Source organism: Andrena cerasifolii, chromosome 1, assembly GCF_050908995.1.
Source record: "Andrena cerasifolii isolate SP2316 chromosome 1, iyAndCera1_principal, whole genome shotgun sequence".
NCBI lineage: Eukaryota > Metazoa > Arthropoda > Insecta > Hymenoptera > Andrenidae > Andrena > Andrena cerasifolii.
The window spans coordinates 25,816,643-25,835,242 of NC_135118.1; the positions used below are offsets into that span (position 1 = coordinate 25,816,643).

Here is an 18,600-nt window from a genome sequence, read left to right on the forward strand (position 1 = left end):
ATAGTATCTGAAGGGTTAACCTCTGTGGTGGTGTGCACAGCTGCGGGCTGCGCAATCTCAGGCGCACGTGTTTATGTTGTTAGAGCTTGTACGAAGAGGGAATTGAAGTTCTGCGAACCTATACTTCAGCTTTTATTTTCTTCGCTTCATGGTGCCCTGTTCGAGCTTGCATGTTTTCCGATCAGACTTCGCGACTTTTAATGCCGCGTCGCAATAAGAGGATACAAATGATTAATGTCGGTTTCTTTGCGTCGAAACATTCCGCACTTTATTTACACTCGTTGACTCAGAATTCGAGGCTGGCCACGCTGGAAAAGCGCCCGTTCGTATAACGACTTCCTTATACCAGGCAAGACACCGAGAGAGAGATCTCGCAAAAAGCACGTTACGACCTGTATCCCGGCGATTTCTACGGCCGAGTTTCACCACTTATGTAGTTAAGTACACCGTGGCAAAGTCACGGTTTTCAGGTCTCGATCTATTGGCGTCGATTTCACCGAATCTGCTAGGTTGCCTGTCTATGCTAAGTGATAGTGACGATAATTACGTTCAACGACACTGACACTTTAATTGCACGCGGAGTAATAAAAATTAGATTGAGTGACACAACCTACATACGTGATTGGTATTCGTTTCATAAATATTTCTACGATATTACCAGCGTAGCCACGCTATGGGGTTCTCAGTCGGAGCATTTTCGCGAAATGTTTTAATTGCAAGTCCTTCGCGAAACGGATATGGAGTTCACGGTTGACATCCGTTTCGCGCACACTTTTACAATATTTCGTAAATACGGTGTTAGGGCAAAATTACGCGGCAAGCTCTGTCCTAGACCGTATTCAGAAAATCTTGTACGCTCAGTTGAAAATATTGCTCCAACTATTACAAATGCGACGCATGGAATAGCCCAACTTGGCACAGTCGCGTGCGTCGCAAATAGCTTTTAGACTCGGCAAAGGTGGAAATTCGGGGACTGCCGAATATGTATCGAGCATTCGACAAACTGTTGGCCAAAGTATTTGCGTTATTCCGCACTATGCGTTTGTCAGCAAATGACGAGCGTTACGACTCGCGGTCGGAAACTGAGAATACTCGGACAGAAGCTCGCGCAAACATTTGATAATCGGCGAACAGCGAACATTTGCTTGCGTCGCTAGATCCACACGCGTATGTAGTCGCTCGCCGAACGGCGAACATCCGTTATTTTAGAGAGAGCCAATCCTCCGTTTTCATTTGCCATAGAGCGATATTTTCGAACCGAGGCTCTAGAATTAGCAAACCTTTGAACTCGATTTTCCTCGTACATCTTGCGGCGGTTCACTCTGTGCGCTCGGGGCATTACTATACACATCGCGCACTAAGTATGTGCAGCATTTGAATTAAATTTCTGACCTAACCTTTCTGCACTTGGTGGAGCAGCCGTTAATTTCTTAGTTATGAACAATTGACTTATAAGTCTCTTAGAAGGCGGGTTAAGGTCGGTTGAGGCCCCGGGCGTAAAAGAAAATATTGGGCCCCTTATAAAAAAGGGAAAGACAGGAAAAATATAATCACGTTAACCATATTTTTAAACACATAAACAGATTGTGTACTCGTAATGTTTTAATTTCAATACAATTTGAATAAAGTATATGTATGATATAATTAATAATACAATTATAATCACAAAGTTTTGAACTAATAGTTGAACATACGAAAAAGTATGGTTAGCAATAGTTATTTCTCGCTTACAATTTTATGATCCGCTTACAATATGAAATGAAATTCGGTGTCATTAAAAAAAAGTGGAAAGTTGGTTTTTGTGGGGCCCCTCGGAAGTCGGGGCCCCGGGCGCGGGCCAGGTGCGCCCGCCGTTAAATCCGCCTCTGCTTAGGAGCCATATAAAATAAAGAGTAGAGAAAATTGAAAAGTACAGCACATATTAGTGCTTCAGGACAAAAATATTAAAAATTAATAAATCTGTAGAAAGTGAAGTTGGTCAATTCGACTTGTGGGAGGTTCGTATGTGACTTTAGTACATAATATGTATTAAGAAAGGAGTTCAGCTATCGCGCATTATTTGTCGAGAAAATCGAATTAGTACACCACTCTATTAGTAGTCAGGGGCGGATCCAGAGGGGGGCGGTCGCGCCCTCCAAGAGTAATAAAATAGAAAAATATTATGACATTGTGTATTATTCTGTATAAATAATTAATGTAAATTTAATTATAAATAATTAATGTAAATTTAATTATTTAGGCTATAGTCTCAGATAGAGATATTAAAATATAAATTACACGCAAATTCGAAATATTTTAAAACAAGATTCAAAAATGTACTTATGTACTTTTCCATATTTCGCCCCCCTCCAAGAAAGGCTCCTAAATCCGCCTCTGTTAGTAATGTTATTAACCTACCGATCGCCGTTAACCAATCCATTGCGTGTTTCGTGCTGGTTACGTGTAATCGTTCACCGTTATCTTCACGAATTTGTTTTTGTCCAAGTGCATACCACATGGGGCTTGTCTGTACTACTGCATGAAATTCAATATTGATCTTGAACGCGCTCAGAATTAGTCATCGCGTTAATTGCATTCGTTCGAAGGCTTTTCCGCGTCGATCACGTCGAGCGTTCGCCTTATCTCGATTGTGCAAATTCATTTTCTACATACGTAAGTGCATCCTTTCTAAATCTATATAACTTCATACAGGTACTTGAAATGTACTCACTATTGTGAATGATTTTTATCAGATTTTCCTCCACTGCCAAGTTACGAAATACCAAATATATTTGAAAATACATATTCCACACTTTAAGTCGCATTTCCATTGGAAACACGTATGTAGCCTCTTGCGTTAATAGTTACTAGAGTTTTCCCCTGAACTATATGTTGTTAAGCTGCGTTACTCTTTTTATAAAATAATAATTGCTTGGCAAGGAAGGAAGATGGAAAAGGAAGTGTATTTACCAGTTTGGTATTTGGTAAATGGTAATTAAGTTCATTGTAATTAAATAAATATTAAAAATTGCAGCCAAATCTACTTTTGAATTCTGTGTGGCGTGCCTACCTCGTTTGGAAATTACTGTATTCATTTTGCAGAAATATTACGACGAATTGATTGTATAATGATTAGCGCATTACAAAGTGTCACTAAGCAAACGTTCCATAGCGATACCTCCGTGCTTGCCGCAAGAGGGCGTCTCTACTGATCCCGCTTTCTCGCAAGTACTCCCTCAGCTGTCGATTCGTATATATACCAGTTTCGTCCTATCTTCTAACATCCTCGCGTCTAAGGCAGGTGATACATGTTGCAGTGAAACATTTGATGATACTTACTTGCACTTGCTCACCCTCCTGGCTGGTGGCAAGATAATATTGCCAGTTTCTTTCTGTCACCTGAATCGTGCAGCATGGGTATATCATCAATGTGTTTCACTGAGACAATTCCATGCGAACTCGGGCAGATTTCGGAGTAAGTTATCGTAGATTGGTGAAATTTGAATATGTTGGTAGTCTTTAGTGATATTTAAACGTACCTCAAAGGATTTTTCAAAATTTTGAAAAAGATATTTCGGAGTAAGTTTTCGTAGATTGGTGAAATTTGAATATGTTGTAGTCTTTCAAAATTTAGATTTTTCAAAATTTTGAAAAAATCCTTCGAGGTACGTTTTTAAATATCACTAAAGACTACTATATTCAAATTTCAGCAATCTACGAAAACTTACTCCGAAATCTGTCCGAGTTCGCATGGAATGTCCCACTGCAACATGTATTGTCTTCTTCTGGATGCCCCTTTACTGACGGGTTTACTCTACTAACCAGCCCCAAGCCCACCATGAAACGCACACTTCTCTCCTTTCCTATCCAACCTTCACTTCCATATACACCCCCCAGTTCCATAGCAAAACACGTAAAGTTCATTTGCAAATTGACGAAATCTGCTCCGCTTCTTGCACAAACTTTCTGCATTTCTCGTTTCTGTTATTAACATTCTCCATACAAGAAGCAAGTCAAACCCGAGCGAGGCAAAATGGGGTTTTTCGTTGCGCAGTCGTTAATTGGGCGAAAGCCAGAAAGTGAAACTGAAGCAATAGATGGATAATCATATGGTGGAGATAAAGCAAAAATGCATTCTGGTATAATTTCTCATTTCTGTTTTCGCTTTCTCATTGGATAAAATACAGACTCTAAGCAAACAGACCTCCAACCTTTACAAAAACTTTGGGCCAATCACCCAAGTGGTCACAGATCAAAATCAACGGCTGTTAAATGTAAATCAGCTGCACAAATTCGTAACGTTTCTTCGCACTGTCATTTTGTAAAAAATTGCCAAAAAAATCCGCACGGAGCGTACTGTAATTGTGCAGGTTAGTGTGTGCTTAAAGATCCTAAGCAAATAAAGGTATTGTGAAAAAGCCGACAAACAGCGGTGCGGTTGCCAGAGGCACCGTAGTCCCCCTTCGCCAGTCACGTAGGACGCGCGCGCGCGCACCTGATGAAATTCAAATTTTTCGGTACTCGCGAAATGTCACGTCGCGGACAAGCAACGTGCTTGCCGTGTCTGACGTACTCGTAAAAATATGAGTAGCTGAATTTATTTGAAATTTATTTAAATTTTAAATTGACCAAGCTTATTAACTGGCAACTTCGTCGTTTTTACTGTTTATAAGTTAGCAGTGAATTTTAGCCTGCGCTAATGAATTTTAAATATTTTTTACGCAGGAGAATTCAAGTTGCAATGTGTAGTTCTCGCTGTAGAATTATATTTGAGTTTCATAGTTTTTGGGGCCGTGGAGAAGGAAAATAAAATTCGTTTACAGTTTTGTGTGTGTTTTTAAATTCAACTCGTCCACGGGATGTTCACGATTCAGTGATAAGACGCATCTCGTTGTTCCCACAGGGGAATGAGTCACCGCGTTTCCTGCGTTGCGCCGAACGACAGTCGATTAGCAATTAAAGGGTACATTTGATGGGATCAAAGTCTTCGTAGGAAACTCACTTCCGCTCTGGTCTACTGACCAACCGAAAGGAGCCGCTGCATTGCATGGATTACTCGTCTGAAGCTCGTACGAGTTAACTTTCATTTCAAAGTCTCTTTAAAGGCTTTCATAAATCTCTTTTATTGCCACGGACGTGTACGGAGTGTCGATAGTCATAAAAAGTTCGGTCGTAAAGCGAGTAATTAAAACTTCAGTTTACTGTTTCTTTTTGTCGAGGGGAAGCATGCGTGGCAAGTACAAAATCACGTTATTATACAACTGTATTAAAGAATGTATAATGCAAACCGACCGCAAACGATTCGTCTCGTTAAAATACACCAGAAATGTGGGATACAAATTTTTCGCACGAGCCTTCGTTTTCGAGGAAATCGAGTTTGAAAACGGCAGTCGTGCGCGCAGGTTCAAGATCGATGCTCTATAAATAGTATCTTATTGAGAACTATCATCTGCGTTCAAGGAGAATCATGTAACTTTTATTTTTTAGTTCATAAATGGTCAAGAATAACTGTTTACATATCTGGCCTTATAGTTCTGTTTCCTGCGGAACTGTAGTACTTTTCCAGTCGCGGAATTATCGATTTCGTTTGTCCCAACATTTTATTGTACCTTTAAATACGAATTGGAAAACTATGCGAAAGGTTGCCCAGATTCGCACGCCGATGGCGCAAGCGATAGCCTTTTTTAACGCATGCGCGCGCAGCCCGAGTGCATTAACACGAACCAGCGAAATGCTGTGGTGACCGAGTGGACTAATTCGTTGACGATATATTATTATCATCATTCGTTGTTTTTGCGCAGGGAATATGAAAGAAACTTTGCATTCCAAAGAAATACTATATACATTCACATTGCGCAAGGTCGCGGTTCGGCCAAATGCTGTTTTGAAACCTAACCTAACTTAGCTGGCCGCACGTATCGTAAACGTCGTCCATAACTCGGAAGTTGGTGATTGTTCTCGAGCGAAACGAAGGATGCGCGTGCTGTGCCGAACACACCCACATGCGTTAGTCGAAGTGAATTATCTTTGTCAGCTGGTTGGATGATCTCAGCGGCACTGTATATGTAGTGAATAATATCGCTGATTTTCTAGATCGTTTACAGCGTGATAGAGACAATTCTCAATCGCTTTTCCATCGTTTCAACAGCGTACCAGCAGCATGTATGTACGTAATCGTACTTGAATTTATAATCTTAAGGAATCGTTAAGTCAGACCTTGACGTTGGCGGAATATAGTTAATTACATCGAGATGATTGTACTGGCAGTGGATTAATCGTGCGATCAGATGTCGGTGCCGATATTCTTGCGAGTTTCCTTGAGGATGAAAAGTAGCGTCGGTATAATGAACGAATTTTTTTGTTGGGTTAGTGGCATCGGTTCTCTGCAGGTTGAATTGCAAGCGAATTTTAAGGGGAAGGGGCTAGGATTGAAATTTACGATTCGGGTACAAGGCTAGAAAATTTGGAAACTTTTTGCAGCGTTCCGAAGATGATAAACGATACTTAAATAATAATTATGCCGGCGAATTGACCTTCGTGGCATTTTGGACGGCCATGTTACATAAATTTTGGCGATAAATTACTCCGCTGGCCCGACGTTAACTTTTAGATTTCGCAATCCATCGATGAGTCACTCGATCCTGCTTGATAAATGTACTTGAATTAAACAGCGAATCGATGCTTCGATTAATAATGTCGACGGTCAACGATGTCAGTGTACGTACGAGCCTCCGATGGTTTCGATTTCGGGTCCATTTTGACCCACGCTATATGTCAGGTTACTAATGTCATCTTTTTAAGAAAATCAAAATTTCGAATCATGACAAGGTCTAAAGTCATGGAAGCTTAATTTTAGATGTTTATGAACGAAATTATAGGTAAAAATGGACCACTTGTAGTTCACAATCGATCTATATGCTGTTCAAAGCTTAACAAATTTTACGGTGCAGAATAGTGACTAACTTGAAATTCTATGAAACAGTGTGTAAAGGATATCATAAAGGGTAGCAACCACCAAAGGTGTTCTCTGTCCGCCATTCCAGAGCTTTCCCACACACCCCTTTTCTGAATTTTAGATTTTCATATTTTCATATTTTACAATTTTACAATTTTACAATTTTACAATTTTACAATTTTACAATTTTACAATTTTACAATTTTACAATTTTACAATTTTACAATTTTACAATTTTACAATTTTACAATTTTACAATTTTACAATTTTACAATTTTACAATTTTACAATTTTACAATTTTACAATTTTACAATTTTACAATTTTACAATTTTACAATTTTACAATTTTACAATTTTACAATTTTACAATTTTACAATTTTACAATTTTACAATTTTACAATTTTACAATTTTACAATTTTACAATTTTACAATTTTACAATTTTACAATTTTACAATTTTACAATTTTACAATTTTACAATTTTACAATTTTACAATTTTACAATTTTACAATTTTACAATTTTACAATTTTACAATTTTACAATTTTACAATTTTACAATTTTACAATTTTACAATTTTACAATTTTACAATTTTACAATTTTTCAATTTTTCAATTTTACAATTTTACAATTTTACAATTTTACAATTTTACAATTTTACAATTTTACAATTTTACAATTTTACAATTTTACAATTTTACAATTTTACAATTTTACAATTTTACAATTTTACAATTTTACAATTTTACAATTTTACAATTTTACAATTTTACAATTTTACAATTTTACAATTTTACAATTTTACAATTTTACAATTTTACAATTTTACAATTTTACAATTTTACAATTTTACAATTTTACAATTTTACAATTTTACAATTTTACAATTTTACAATTTTACAATTTTACAATTTTACAATTTTACAATTTTACAATTTTACAATTTTACAATTTTACAATTTTACAATTTTACAATTTTACAATTTTTCAATTTTTCAATTTTACAATTTTACAATTTTACAATTTTACAATTTTACAATTTTACAATTTTACAATTTTACAATTTTACAATTTTACAATTTTACAATTTTACAATTTTACAATTTTACAATTTTACAATTTTACAATTTTACAATTTTACAATTTTACAATTTTACAATTTTACAATCTTAGAATCTTAGAATCTTAGAATCTTAGAATCTTAGAATCTTAGAATCTTAGAATCTTAGAATCTTAGAATCTTAGAATCTTAGAATCTTAGAATCTTAGAATCTCAGAATCTTAGAATCTCAGAATCTCAGAATCTCAGAATCTCAGAATAAATTTCTATACACTACAGGACCTTAAAGTACTAATATCCAAAAAGGATGCAGAATGTTTCGTTGGGTTTTAAATTTGAAGTATGTTACTGAAGAGTGCTCCTAACTTTCCTCCCTGTTGCTTTCCTACCACTATATCTCAGCAAAGTACTATACACCCCCTAGAATTTTTTTCTAATGGACAGAAGCCCCAGAAGTCGATATCCTCCATAAGTTCATTTTCCGCTGAACTAGTTGTGAGCTTCGCATTAGGCTTCGCATTTGTCACCTTTTTTCTTTGCCATTTCTCTTCTACTTGCCCTTTTCGGTTAGAATACAAAGAGAATACAAGAATACAAAGTGTGGCATGAAATTTTAGGTTTCAATGTCATGCTGCTAATTCGGAATACCGAAGGTGAAAAGGTAATTTTGTTTCACGCGTAACGGCTACTGCCGCGTCAGTTTGGGCCCAGCGCTATCAATTTATATTTACCTAAGATTGTTCCTACATTGTGATGTTTCAGTCTGATTAGGTCACGAAGGAAATAATTTTATTATCTACATGTTTCTTTTAAGTTTATAAAGTGAAGATAAATTGGAATACCGGTGCTCCAAACTACCTGCACCTTAACGAAATCGATATTTCCTGTCATTTTTCATTTAGACCAAAGTTTCAGCTACTTTTTGTTTTTTATTATTACTGAGAGTTTGAAATATAAAAGTTTATTAACTTCCCTACGATATTATGCAGTTTTATTTGTTCCCATCCTCTGCTGTAATTTTTTATTCGTCTTAAACAAACTGGTATTCCAAATATACTGCACTTCCTCTACATATGTCATATATGTATGTATCTTGTTTTATCACGACTGAAGAAAACATGTTTGTACAGTGAAATATCTTATTAACATTTGTTCGTCTTCATTTTCCTTGAAAATAATGTATCATCCGATAAGAATACCTACTAATATATTCTCATCATCGATGCTCCCCACACCAATAAGCATGGGATAACACTTTGATGCGAGACAAAAGTAAATAAATCGCCTTACTTCTTTTTCTACGCGTTGCGTATTATTTCCTAATAAACGTTAGAACAGCATTGCTCGTCGTGCAGCTTCAGGTTCGTTACGATGGGATCTAGAAGTCCTTCGATTGTCGAGGAACACATATCAGCGATACAACAAAGGTTGAAATTGTATGAAAAAAAAATGGATTATGCTGTTTCATAATTATTTAAACCACCAATTCAGATTTCACGCGAAACAACGAATTTTAAAAAACATTATTGATATTTTTGTTTGTAACTTTTTTCTAATTGTTTAAACAATTGATTAAACTTTTACTATTTGATAGATCTAATTGAAAGAAGTAACTTTCGTCTTGAGATTTTTTTTCTATCTATTGCAAATTATGAGTTAAAAAATAAAGTCCGAAAATAATCGAATTTTTAGGGGTTAATTTTAGCCCCTTCGAGTGAATTTGGGCTGCAAAGACAAAAATTGCGTTGTAATCAGGAGGAAATCCCCTACATATCCACAAAGTTTCAGAATTTTTTTAATTTCCGGGTTCGGGATTTTCCCTTGTTAGTGTGCAAGTAGAACCTAACCTCGACATAGAAAAGTTAAATGTTATTGCACTTGCGATGATTTTCAACTACGCTGTCAATGTTCCTCGCGAATGTCAACGCTGAGGTCATGAGCACGAACATACGTATGTTACATGGTGAGTTAAATGCAAGGCGCATTAATCATTTTTACCGCTGAGTAATATTGCGTAACAACGAATAATTGCTACATAATCCTCTCGTTTGCTAGTTCGATGTAACATATACAACTTTGCTGCAACTTTTAATGAATCTCACCAGACACAAAGTTGATTATAATTACTCAGTAATATCAGTGTAATCTCTGTGTCAATTAACTTAAACACCCGTTTCCGCGCGTGCAATACGTACTTGATTTATTCAAGAATATCACGTGTAGCGCGTTACACGTGTGGGGACGCGCCTTTAAGTTCCTTCCACAACCCACATTGCACAAGGCGGGATATGATTCCTCTCACAACCAGTCATTATACACGCGAGAACGCGCCTTTAAGTCCACTCTGCGCCATACATGGTACAAGTGGGAACGCGACTTTAAGTTCCACACACATCACACAATTCACACGTAGGAATATGGCTTTAAGTTCCCTTCACACTAGACATTATACACGTGGGAACGTGGCTGTAACTTCCTTCTGTGCCATACGTTGTACAAGTGGGAACACGACTTTAAGTTTTTCACACATCACACAATCCACACGTAGGAATATGGCTTTAAGGTCCCTTCACACTAGACATTATACACGTGGGAACGTGGCTGTAACTTCCTTCTGTGCCATACGTTGTACAAGTGGGAACGCGACTTTAAGTTCTTCACACATCACACAATCCACACGTAGGAATATGGCTTTAAGGTCCCTTCACACTAGACATTATACACGTGGGAACGTGGCTGTAACTTCCTTCTGTGCCATACGTTGTACAAGTGGGAACACGGCTTTAAGTTCCTCACACATCACACAATCCACACGTAGGAATATGGCTTTAAGTTCCTCACACATCACACAATCCACACGTAGGAATATGGCTTTAAGTTCCTCACACATCACACAATCCACACGTAGGAATATGGCTTTAAGTTCCCTTCACACTAGACATTACACACGTGGGAACGTGGCTTAAACGGCAGCAATACTTCACAGAGTAGTGTGCCACACTGTGCCAACAGGCTTCAATATTCTTCAGCGAAGAGAAACGCTACTCTATCCTCGATGCGAGTAAAGCATCTTTAATCCTGCATGTTACGAGAAATCTGTTCCACGTCTTCATACGCCGCTCATAACGGCGCGAAAGCTGCTCATGCACACAAAGTTTAGGCACTCGCTACACCAGTCGATCGTGGTGCAATAATTTCACTCGGCACACCTGCTAAAAATATAGCTCAATCTAATTGGAATTTGGGACATACGTACCACGTGCAGCGCCAGTGAAATATTACTGTCAGATATTATTATAGGTGCTAGTTCAGGATCGACGTGTCGTTACAACTGATACAGTATCTATTGCAACGAATATCAGTGATTTGCTTGCCACGCCCGAATTAGTTAGCGTTGTATAATTGAACTTGTTTTTCAGCAGGAATCAATCCCCCCATCCGCGCGGCTCGACAGAGCCGCTCCGTTTTTAGAATTCCCTGTGCAGAAAAGCGAGACTAATGTTAACGCCAGATATGCCGCCGGGTATTAGCGCGCGTAATTGTCGATTTCCTGCGTGCCCGCATAACTTCGGATTACGCCTCGTATAAGTACTGCAACACATCCACTGCTTGATTCAGCAGAAAATCCATCAGGGCATTCCATTAGGCCGTTGATGTTGAAGAAACACGACTCGGTAGTGTATTACGAGCAAATTACTGTCGATTGGGTATGTTCATTAATAATTGATTTAGATAACTTGTAGTAGAACTGTTATCAACGAAACCAGGCTGCCAAGAGTAAAACTAGAGAATTTCTAATGGCAGATAGTAATTTCCAGCTTCAAACCTCTGAAATCCCCTGAAACAGAGAAACTTTCACGTCTACGTCACAATATTTTTAAAATTATCAGAGGTACATGTATATCGTGAAGATTTTTCAAAATTTTGGATTCTACTTGACAATATCGTAGAAGATAAGCTCGAAGGTGTTTTGAAATATGAAAAAAATTATATAAAATACTTTTATATTTCGGGAATTCCTGATAGCAAAGCACAAATTTTACAAAATTTTGTACTCTACTTGACAATATCGTAGAAGATAAGAAGGTGTTTTAAAATATAAAAAAAATTTATATAAAATACTTTTATATTTCGGGAATTCCTGATAGCAAAGCACAAATTTTACAAAATTTTGTACTCTACTTGACAATATCGTAGAAGATAAGCTCGAAGGTGTTTTGAAATATAAAAAAAATTTATATAAAATACTTTTATATTTCAGGAATTCCTGATAGCAAAGCACAAATTTTACAAAATTTTGTACTCTACTTGACAATATCCTAGAAGATAAGAAGGTGTTTTGAAATATAACAAAAATTTATATAAAATACTTTTATATTTCAGGAATTCCTGATAGCAAAGCACAAATTTTACAAAATTTTGTACTCTACTTGACAATATCCTAGAAGATAAGAAGGTGTTTTGAAATATAAAAAAAATTTATATAAAATACTTTTATATTTCAGGAATTCCTGATAGCAAGGCACAAATGTTCCAAAATTTTGAACACTACTTGGAAATATCGCAGCAGATAATTTCGAGTTGTTTTGATATACAAAAATTTCGAGAATTCCAAACAGGAACGCCCAAATGCGTTATCGAGTGTATCAGGCTTTCTGCAGCGATTATTTACGTCAATGTGAATGGTCATCACCATCTCGATAAGGGCTGCTTCAACTTGGAAACAGCTTAAATGCAAGCTGATAAGTTGTATCATTATCTGTTACGTAACCTGTGCTGTGTCGTTGTCAAGGTCATTCGTCAGATCGCAAGTACAGTTATTGGTTGCTCTAATCGACGAAGGAATTCGATAATGAGAACGTCATCTTAGAATCGGTCTGGCGGTACGCACGCTGTTGATCATATTCCGCCAAAGAGAAATCGGTGCAGCGACTGCTCGAATTTCTCGCGGCATCTTGATTCCCGAACGCGCGGCGTCGGCGCGTCCGCCGCGAAGACTTTCTAAAAATACAGGGGGCACAGGATTTGCTTTCTTCTCCGGAAATCCAGTGAAAGTGGGATTCTTCCTTCCTTCCTTTAGTTCTTGTTGAGCCGAGACCGTGAATGAAACCGAACTTCTTCGTCGACCTCCGCGATTGAACGAACGTGAATCTTCATTGTGGCGAAAAGATCGAAATTTCCGAGTAAAATCTGGAATGGAAATTCGAAGAACTGACAAGGTTATTAACGCGAATGGGAATATTAATCGTTTTTGGAGAATAACTATGGTGGGGACGTTTTCTTCGTGTCTATGTGACCTTATGAAATTTAGATCCATATTTATTGGGCAGAAATATTTAGGTTGAAGGTACCAGTAGTTGGCCACGTATCAGTAGTTGACAACTTTTCAGAACAAACGTGAAAAATAAGGTTTCTAGAAGTGCAACTGTCTCTTTTCAACAACGCGCCGTGGCTCATAATACCCACAGTTCGCCACTTCTAAAAACCTTATTTTTCACGTTTTTCTGAAAAGTTGTTAACTACTGATACATGGTCAACTACTGGTACCTTTACCCTAATTCGCCGAGCTTTGATTCTTGCAATGGAACGCAAATTGTTAAACCCCAAGAGATCGAAATTTGTTGTGTGATGTGCATTTTTAACGAGTTCGTTTCACTGTGAAGAATCGTCGAGGTGATGGAGATGACCACTGATCCCTACAGATAAATATTCGCTAACTTAACGTGTAGGCTTAATGACATGTTTACGAGAATCGGTGTTACGAAAAATCTGTTGCGCCGATTATATGATGTTCTCGAATCGCTCTCGTAATTTCTCGGACGTATTGCGACGTCGTTGCAAAATATCGAACTCGTTCTGCTTTGCGCAAGGATCCTACCACGGATGAGAGACTTTCCATCCAACTCTCAACGTGGCCCAACGAAATTCGCAACGAGGCTTTCTAGCTTTTGGGATCTACTCATCGAATGAATTATATACGTACCTTTGGTCGAGCCACTCGTCAAGTTGAATCGTCGATGGAATGGCCTCGTTTCCAGGTTTAGATCACGTATTGGAGCCAGATTTGCCGATTTAGTATAGCTCATGACAGTAGGTGTTTCGAAGTTCTTAACTTGGTCATCTGTCCGACTTCCAGTGTGTTTAAAAATGATTGCACTGGAATTAACCCATTTTCTTCGCAGTGGACGCACTGCATCGCCGAATAATTGAGTATTTATATACGAAAGAAGTTGTTCTGTTTTCGCGACGAAGTAGTTTGTTTTATTTGAAGCAGAGGAATTTTCAAATGACGAGTTAACTCGTCGTCCCCAGTTTATGAATTAATAGCTAACTATGCAAACCTGTCATGACGGGTTAACTCGTTTTGCCCATTTCTGAGAATTTTTCAAGTGACGAGTTAACTCGTCTTACCATACCTGAGAAAATTTCAAGTGACGAGTTAACTCGTCTTACCATCGCTGAGAATATTTCAAGTGACGAGTTAACTCGTCTTACCATCGCTGAGAATTTATCAAGTGACGAGTTAACTCGTCTTACCATTGCTGAGAAATTTTCAAGAGACGAGTTAACTCGTCTTACCATCGCTGAGAAATTTTCAAGTGACGAGTTAACTCGTCTTACCATCGCTGAGAATTTTTCAAGTGTCGAGTTAACTCGTCTTACCCATCTGAGACAAATTTTCATGTGACGAGTTAATTCGTCTTACCCGTCTCAGGCAAATTTTCAAGTGACGAGTTAACTCGTTTTACCGTCACTCAGAAATTTTCAACTGACGTATTAACTCGTCTTACCCGTCTCTGAGAAATTTCGAAATGACGAGTTAACTCGTCTTCCCTAGTTCACAGGTTATAATTTAGTAATGCTTATTAGATATAGTACAGCTTAATCCGTAAGATAAATGACCATAGGTATTCAGTGAATATGATTGGCAAATACGACTGGAGGATTTCCACACACGGTACCTAGACAGTAAGCGTTTGATGAGTGATACTCTATCTAGTATCATTTATAAAGCTTAAGATCTAAAGTTGTGCATTTCATCAACTTTCCATCAACGAAATAACTATACAGTCGAATCATGGGTGGTGCTCGATTCGACTCTATTCTGTCGAGTCGATGAGCAAGCAACAAACCAATATAAACTTGACAGTATATGCATGATATCTAATTTTTGTACCCCTTTAGTATCCTCAAGGGCACGTTTATCGTCGTCCGGAGAAAAGCTCTATCTTTCTCGTCATTAAGCGAGGCCTTTCTTGCGGTTCAGTCTGTAAAAATCTGTGATAAACGTCCAGGGATCAGAGTACGGGTATAACAAACGATTCGACATTTTGTTAGTTCAAGATAACGAAGTGAAGCGATATGTAGGTACAAATGGCTACAAGGATCTCTTGAATCTAGTATTTTTTATTGGCATTCGCAGGCTGGTCGAATATTTGGAATTTTAAAAGAAAACATAGCGTGTGCATATAAAAGATAATTAAAGCAAGAGCTCCAGTCTTTTCCTTGTTTTTATTTTTTTTCTCTTAAAGGTAACTTTCTACTTCGATTTTTATCTCACTTTTATAAATTCCTGAAAATGAGATTCTGAGATTGTCAAAGATCAAGTTCTGGATGAGGTTTTAAGAGATCTTGAGTGGCAGTGAATTTAAAGGGGAAAAGATGCCAAATGTCAATTTACGCGATTGTGTTGCGCGTACATAGCCTTGAAGAGACGTCGATGTGAATAAATGGGGTTCCCTCGCGCGATTACATCGCGAGGGTATCTTGAAGTTAATGATGGCGATTCTTTTTTCCACGGTTGACGCGACCTTGCCGCTGATTTGCCGAGAGCCAGTGATTCGATTGAATACAATAGGGTTCTTTTATGCGTAACCTCTGCAAGAAACCGGTGCTTGATTTACAGTAGTGCCTGTACGATCTATCAAATTTAATCGAGCGTGCCACAATAACCGGACTAATTGACTTGGGATGAATAATTGTGTGTTTGCAAGCGATCCATCTAACTACAAAATGAATTCGTTACATTACAAAAGTACAAGAAACAAGTGAAACAATAAACAATAGCTGGCAAGGGAATTCTGATTTTAATGAAACTTAGTGTGAATGTACAGCATACCTATTGGAGTATACAAGAAGCAATTTTTCTTCTCCGCGGAAATTCACTCCGAAGGGATGAAATATTTCGTTTTATGAATATAACTTTATGTTTCTTTTGAGAGTGTGGTAATAGTTCTCTGATAATTATAGAGCATAAAAAACTGAACAGTTCTTATATGTAAAGTTTTCTTCTGTCTCGCACCGTTACAAAGTTACACTTTTAAACAAAACAGTTTTTAACCAATTTTCCACTGCACTTCACAGCATTTTGCTCATTTTCATAGCTTTCATCAGAAGTTGTTATTAGTATCTGTTCTTAATCTTATAAATAATTTACTATAGAAAAGAAGTGCTTCAATTTTCCCGACACTTTAACTCGTCGTCCTCAGTGCATGAGCTAATAGTTATTTATGTGGAAATTTTTAATTAATGACTTAACTCGTCTTACCCATTTCTGAGAAATTTTCAAGCAACGCAATAACTTGTCTTACCCATCGCTAAGAAATTTTCAAGTGACGAGTTAACTCGTCTTAGCCATTTCTGAGAAATTTTCAAGCAACGAGATAACTCGTCTTACTCATCGCTAAGAAATTTTCAAGTGACGAGTTAACTCGTCTTACCCATTTCCGAGAAATTTTCAAGTGACGAGTTAACTCGTCTTAGCCATTTCTGAGAAATTTTCAAGCAACGAGATAACTCGTCTTACCCGTCGCTAAGAAATTTTCAAGTGACGAGTTAACTCGTCTTACCCATTTCCGAGAAATTTTCAAGTGACGAGTTAACTCGTCTTAGCCATTTCTGAGAAATTTTCAAGCAACGAGATAACTCGTCTTACCCGTCGCTAAGAAATTTTCAAGTGACGAGTTAACTCGTCTTACCCATTTCTGAGAATACTTCAAGTGACGAGTTAACTCGTCTTTCCGTCGCTTAGAAATTTTCAAGAGACGAGTTAACTCGTCTTACCCATATCTGAGAAATTTTCAAGACGAGTTAACTCCTAACGTCATCCGCATACTGATGTCACGCCAGACAAAGTGTTACAGGCTCTTTCACACAGACAATTTTGTGATTCGCGACTGATAGTTCGGACATATTCATTCATGTGGTGAAGCCTAAATAGTTCAGAAGACTAGCGACTAGCGTACAAAATTGCGTTTTTCTTTTTAATTTGCAGGTAGTTGAAATTCTACTTGAAAGATAGTGCGTTTGTAACTCAAAATTGCAGGTGTTTTGTTCCCCAACTTTCATATTATAATTTCCTTACAAATTATTGGTATTTACAGATAATTCCTGTTGGTTCTGGTGCCTCAACTATCCTACTATGGAATCGTATTGAAAAAATTCTGTGTACTTAATATTCGAAGAATGACTTCTCTCCTCTATTCAAACCACTGTGCGGCGGCCAGCAGCGGTCCTACTAGCGCAACGAAGACACGGATGCATACTTCTTCATTGCACTAGCGGCCGATCGCGGCTAGGAAATTCAGCCTTAACACGGAAAATGAGACGACGTGACTTTTATACTTTCTCTCTGTCTCTCTTTCTCGGTTGTCGCCAACATTCGTAACACTGGCACATGCCAAGTTTAATGACTATCTCGTTGCGTAATCCACAATCCAGCGGAACGTTTGTATTCAATGGAATCTATATTAGTATGCGCATACTAGAAGCTTATCGTTCTTCCCTTAATGTTCGTTGGATCTATCCTTTCCGGTTCTTCTTGCTGACCTTTCTCTGCCCAGAGTCACCGTAAGTAGTCACTTTTAAGGAAATAATAATTACGTCATAAGGTGGGATAATGAGAGTTGACTGCGAAAGTCAATCACCCCAAAACATTGAGATTAATACCAATACCACTGTATTACAGCACAATTGACATTAATGTCAATATTAACCCGTATTCGACGCTATGAATTCATTCTTGTTCGGTCAACATACGGACTCCGCGCGTGGAACGCCCATCGGCGTTCGGCGGGCATACATTACGCATACAATTCGAGTACTTCCGCACGCGGCGCACGACTTGCATTTGAATCTCGCATAGAGTTAATACCACTATTATCTCTGGCCTCCGCCTCTCATGCTGTATGGTGACCTTTCACCCCGACTTTGTTGTAGCGAAAGAAACAACTATCGAAAATCTCAGAATACGTTTTTCCATCTCATTTCGTACTTTCCTCCTATTTCCTTTTTTTTTCCTCTCGTGCGCGTATGATATAATCGGACGTCGAGCACGATAACGGTTTCATCATTCACGAGCACAAGTTCAACACGAGTGCGAGACATAAAACAACAACTTGACGCGGACTTTGTCATGATGACGATGTTATCATTTAATACTTCGATGGTACTGATCGGTCGTGCGCAGACTATCCGGCTGCATAGACACCTCTTCACCCTCCAGTATCAGACAAGTAGCACGACAATCTGCTAATTAACCGTCCCGCTGATCGACGTCGAAAATTCCTTCTTGATCGATGTTTCACTTGTGTTCTCTTTATTA

General features: G+C 37.8%; 1 protein-coding gene across 1 annotated transcript in view; it reads left to right on the forward strand.

Moving 5' to 3' along the window:
- The window catches only part of LOC143372361 (ATP-binding cassette sub-family G member 1), a 57,918-nt gene that overhangs the window by 760 nt on the left and 38,558 nt on the right, over positions 1 to 18,600 (forward strand). The gene's annotated exons all lie outside the window — the stretch shown is intronic.